Below are 6,447 nucleotides of genomic sequence, written 5' to 3'. Positions count from 1 at the left end.
TGTCTTTGTTCTTATGTCTATGTTACTGCTGGTGGAAGTTTCCTCCTCAAGGGTACTAATAGGGTACTACAAGCCCATTGTTGACATGAGTTATTATTGATATGGTCAAAATTTAATATGATAAACAGTTTCCAAAACTGTGCATTTATCAATAGATTTTTTACTTCAAGGAAGATTACTGAAGCTGTCTTGGGCAAAACTTTTCGGAAACTTTGTACTTTTTCAACTTCTTTTTTTAAGACAAAACACAAAAAAAAATTGCTTATAGTATCTGAGATATGGACTTGACCACCAAAAATTAACCTTTTTCACTGATCCATGAAATGAGGTGGAGGTCAAGTGAAAACTGTCTTATGGGCATGGGGACCTTGCAAGGTACGCACATTCCAATTATAGTTATCCTATATATATTACTTATAATAAATGAGAATTTAACATGACAAAAAATCTAAACTTTTTTATCAAGTAGTCACTGAACCATGAAAATGAGGTCAAGGACATTGGACATGTGACTTACGGAAACTTCTTATCATGAGGCATCTATATAATATACAAAGTATGAAGCATCCTGGTCGTCTACCTTCTTAACTATAAAGCTTTTTAGAAATTAGCTAACAGATCAGCCGCCGCCGCCGGATCACTTTATTTATATAATCCCTATCTAGCTTTCTGCAACAAAAGTTGCAGGCTCGACAAAAACCATGCATCACAGACTGAAATATCAATCAACACAAATCCAATGGGTTTAGTGTAAACATTATTTCACAAAAAGAAAAACACTGTTTATATATTGATGATCCAGTATATGTATGGTTCACCTCTGTAAAACACACTCACAATAAATGTCTACAGGTCAAGGTCACAGTCCTACACAAAAGGCATGTACCTACTGTGGATTCATTTTTATGCCCCACCTACGATAGTAGAGGGGCATTATGTTTTCTGGTCTGTGGCTCTGTTGGTTCGTCTGTTCGTTCGTTCGTTTGTTCGTTGGTGCATTCGTCCACAGGTTAAAGTTTTTGGTCAAGGTAGTTTTTGATGAAGCTGAATTCCAATCAACTTGAAACTTAGTACATTTGATGCTTATGATATGATCTTTCTATTTTTAAAGCCAAATTAGACTTTTGACCCCAATTTCACGGTCCACTGAACATAGAAAATGAAAGTGGGAGTTTCAGGTTAAAATTTTTGGTCAAGGTAGTTTTTGATGGAGCTGAAGTCCAATCTACTTGAAACTTAGTACACTTGGATGCTTATGATATGACCTTTTTAATTTTAAATCCAAATTAGACTTTTGACCCAATTTCACGGAACATGGAAAATGATAGTGCCAGTGGGGCATCCGTGTACTTTGGACACATTCTTGTTTTTCATGGGTACTATTTTAACAAATTGAGAGAAAAGTATATTTTCATGGATGTTTGATTTCATGGTTTTCCCAAAGTCTTAAGAAAATGTGAACTTCATCAAATATGAAAATTAGTTATTTCCTTATTCCCATGATAAAAGATAATTAATATCTCATGAAAAATAATGAATCTACTTTATAATATGTTTCTAGATTTAAAACAAATTATTTCAAAGTCTACAGGAGATGTGAATAAATTTTAACAGAGACCTACAAAGAATAAATTTTCAAAACGATGAAAATTACAACAAAAAATACTTAGAAGGCAACAACTAATTGTGAAAACTGCATGGGGGGTCTTTTGGTAGCATGCTTTCCTCAAGTGAGGAAATGGTTCTATCCCCAGCTGGGTCAAATCAGAAATTTCCAAATTGGTATTTGCTGCTTCTCAGCTATGGTTAAGCATGCGGCAATAAGTAAGGGCAAAGACAAGTCAAGCAGGATTCAATGTGTCATGGAAGGGCCATTGAAATACTAAGGCTTTTCTACCTCAGGCATAGATTACCTTAGCTGTATTTGGCAAAACTTTTAGAAATTTTGGTCCTCAATGCTCTTCAACTTCGTACTTTATTTGGCCTTTTTAACTTTTTTTGGATTTGAGCGTCATTGATGAGTCTTTAGTCGTGGTATCTATGAAGAGTTTATTTCCTACAGACTTTTACCTTGGGAACAAGAATGCTTAAGACTGCCTCTTGGTATGGGGTGTTCTTGCTGCACTGATGACTCATTGAGACATTGCGCTGTATTCTGCTTTTTAGTTTCGTTGATTCTTCGTTGACGCATTTCCTGTTTACTGAAGGGTCTGTATTCATACCATTTTATGTTCTCATCCAGAGTATGGTTTAATTTGCCACTAAACATTAAACAGCCATCCATATATCAACCAATATCTGATTCCCCCCAAAAAAGACTTGAAAGCAGCCCAATCAACAACATACAATACATGGTTCAGAGGATGAGTGGGTATAGGAACAACAAGAATGTGTTCCAAGTACACAGATGCCCCATCCACACTATCATTTTCTATGTTCAGTGGACCTTGAAAATGGGGGGAAATCTCTAATTTGGCATTAAAATTAGAAAGATCATACCAAAGGGAACATGTGTGTATTTCAAGTTGATTGGACTTCAACTTCATCAAAAACTACCTCAACCAAAAACTTTAACCTGAAGCGGAACAGACAGACGCACTAACCAGAAAACATAATGCTCATAAATGGTGCATAAAAATTAAAAATATTTGTGCACAATCATCTCATTTATCTATCTAGCATTGTTGTAAAAAGTAAAACAATAAAAATCTGTAGTCCACTAACCAACAGGATGACCACTTGATGACTTGTACAACAAATATAAAAGATGACGGTCTTAAAATGTGCTCATTAATACAGAAATCTAGCAAGTGCAACATGTGGAGCAGGATCTGCTAACCCTTCCAGAGCATCTGAGATCACTCCAGTTTTTGTTATGGTTTGTGTTGATTAGTGTTTAGTTTTCTATGTTGTGTCTTGTATACTGTTATTCGTCCATCAGTCTTTTTCTTTTTGTGCCATGGCTTTGTCAGCTTATTTTTTACTGCATTGGTTAAAGTAGAACTACCGGACAGCAGAGTACTTAAATTTAAGGTATATTCATTTTCATAACACTCGTCTGGATTTTAATCTGATTTGATTCTAAGCAATATAGCTCAGGTAATTTTTCTGTGCACCCTTACAGCAATATTAAAACACTGAATAAATAAACACAAGCTGCTTTTTAAAGATTATTTTTAATCATTTAATACATTTCAAGTTAACTTGTATAACATCTAATTGATTTTAAAATGTTTACAAGCTCATGAATAACAACAGAATCAGTATAAAGGGAGTTAACTCAGAAACATCTCACTAGATGGGAGATAACTCTTGTATTCTTATAAAGAACACAATTTAAAACACTATGAACTACAAGTAATAATTATATTTCATTGGATTTCATATTGTTTTTAAAAAACTATTTGTAGATTAGTTTATTTGGTAAAAAAACATTTATTCATGGGATGGCTAATGTAGAATAAATATGGACAGAAGCTAAATATTATATTTCATTGGATTTCAAATTTGTTAAAAACTCTTTGTATATCATTTTTTTGTAAAAATATTCATTGGACGGCTGGTGAAGAATAAATATGGACATAATTATATTTCATTGGATTTCAAAATTTGTTAATAGATGTAGTATGAGTGCCAATGAGACAACTCTCCATCAAAGTCACAATAAAACTATATGTAAATCATTTTTTTGTAAAAATATTCATTTATAAGACGGCTGGTGTAGAAAAAGAATGGACGGAAAATGAATAATGTCACAGTTTCAAAAAGTCAACTTATGACATGGCCACTTCAAAAATAGGTATTTGAGCATGAGCAGGTGGTTGCTATGTGTAACTTAAATAATAAAAAAGTATTTTGATAAAAACGGTAAAATGTTGATGATTCCAATATTTTCATCATTTTCTAATAATGTACAAATTGATAAATGGAATGCATCGAAGTTAAATATCAATAAAAAAATGTCAAATGTTAAATGTATTTCTTGTTAAACAAAGGTGAAGAAAACTTGAAACTTTGATCATGATAAATATTTCAAGAATTACAATTTTGATGCTTTATGATAAGTTAATTTGACATACCCAAGAATATGACGTATTATTTCCAAGTGTCTAAACACAATACTGATATACATGTACAATGTATTCATTATGATTTGTTTGAAACCAATTTTCATAAATTTCACAAATAAAGGTGAAAATCTAATTTAAAAGTTTAAAAGGCAATTCCAAATTCAAGACAGGCCAAAGTCATTTTAGAGCAGTTGTTTCTTTGGTCAGCTGGCTACCCAAATTGTGTTTCTGTTTTGGAAATTATTCCAAAATTAGCAATTTGGTGTTTTGAAGATTATTTAAGAAAGTAAATATGGCTTCAACGCAGTAAAATATGGATAATCAAAAGAAAAAGAAAATAAGTAGTAAGGGAGTTATCTCCCCTTAAAATGAGTGTAAAACACAGCACACATTAAATACACAGCAATAAAGAAAATTGTAAAAAAACAATATTTATAAATAAAATATGATACAAATAAATTAATAAACAAATATATTGGACAGAATCAAGACAGTAGATCATAAATATTGGTCAGTATACATGAGGGTCAGGGAGGGGTTTACAGAATAGAAAATAAAGGGTAAAAATTGCAGAATTAAAATACAAATAATATAAAGAATAGAGAATAATGGACGCTGATATATTTATAAGATTGAATAATGGAAAAAATGAATAAAAAATAGAGAAAAAAACTGTCTAAAACGATAATGAATACAGAAATGAAATACACCCTTCCAGACCCCTCATATACGCCACTTTAAAGCACTTTTTAACAGTCAATACATATGTATACAGATAAATTGTAATAAATAAATAAATAAATTAAAACTTCATGTAATACTTGTTACTTTAAGTAATAATAAATTCTCTAGATATATAATAAATATCAACAATTTAAAAGCCTGAGAAAACCAAGGCATTATTTTTTAAACCTATTTCAACATTTGTTTGTCAAAATCAATATCCAATTTAAAGAGATTAAATTAAAAAAATGTAACAGTAAAATTTTGTCACGATCTAACTTTTAAAATACAAATTGTGTTTGTAAGCAATTTAAACAAGTCACGATTTTTATTTTATCTATATAATTAAAAATATAGAAATATTTAGACAAGAAATTTTTAAAAAGACTGCTATTTTTTATCGATAAACTCAACGAAAAATCGAAAGTAGAATATATCGATATTTACAGTAATTCTATCAATTTCTATATCTTGTCTCTTGAAGATGATATTTTTCAGTAATTAATAATTGAACAGTCTGCACGGTTGGTTAGCCACTAGTCCGATGCCCCATACTAGTAAAATTTCTTTCAGACTAGTAAGTTTTTGCAAAACTTTGTTTGGACCAATAAGAAAAATGTCAGAATATTGGTCTTCGGACTAGTAGTTGAACAAGTTTTTAGTGCAGACTGATTGAATTTACTGTAATTTTAAGATATGTACAGTAAAATCCAAATAATGACTTACAAAATATCTATCCACTGTTCATTTGAGGCTATACTATAAATTGTTGAATTTTCACTTCATTGTTTCTTCTTCACATAAGAAGTTTTATTCAATATTCAATTCAGTAGAGTTTAAGGTACAATGTTCTAAATAGCATAATTTGCTTAAGTGAAGATTTTCTTGTTTTATCTGGCAATTTAAAAGATACCTAACGGCCATTAAGAAAATAATGAAAAATTTGAAAGACAGATTAATATGTGAAGCATAATAAAAAAAAAAATAAAGTACTTAAACACTCCTTCTGAAGATTGAGTATCATGCTTTTTTATATATAAATACTTAGGTCTAGTATATAAGTATTTGTTGTACCAAGGTGTCTACGTAATGAATTTTTATGTCAATAAGGGTGAAATACTGGAATGTTTTGAAAAAATATCATTTAAGTATAGATTGGTATTAAAACAATTTAAAATTCAAATTGTTATCTGTATATATTATGGACTATTAATTCAGAAAAAAAGAAATGAATAAGAAATGTAACTTAAATCAATAAAAAGGCAATAAAAGTCTGTCATGCATAACAAAATAAATATAGTATTAATGGACGGTTTGTTTGACGTAATTCCTATATAATGAACAACCCATTTAAAACGATAAAATCTTTATAAAAGACATTTATAATTTAAATTAAATATATCATACATCTTAAGTTGGCAAATGTCATCATATAAAGTTAGTTACAATAATGCACTCTGAAGAACAAAGCATTAAGTTAATTAAAAACAAAGTAGAAGAGCATACAAGGTATAAAAATTAAACTTCCTAATGATATATTGAAAAACCATAATTCATGATCTAAAATATGTAAATTTTCATAAACTTGACGTTTTTTTCTTCTGTCTTCAACAATTGCAGATGAAAAGTCCTGATACTTTACCAGTTTTTGGCT

The sequence above is a fragment of the Mytilus galloprovincialis genome, chromosome 13 (genome assembly GCF_965363235.1).
Source record: "Mytilus galloprovincialis chromosome 13, xbMytGall1.hap1.1, whole genome shotgun sequence".
Taxonomy (NCBI): domain Eukaryota; kingdom Metazoa; phylum Mollusca; class Bivalvia; order Mytilida; family Mytilidae; genus Mytilus; species Mytilus galloprovincialis.
This window is presented reverse-complemented; position numbering follows the sequence as displayed.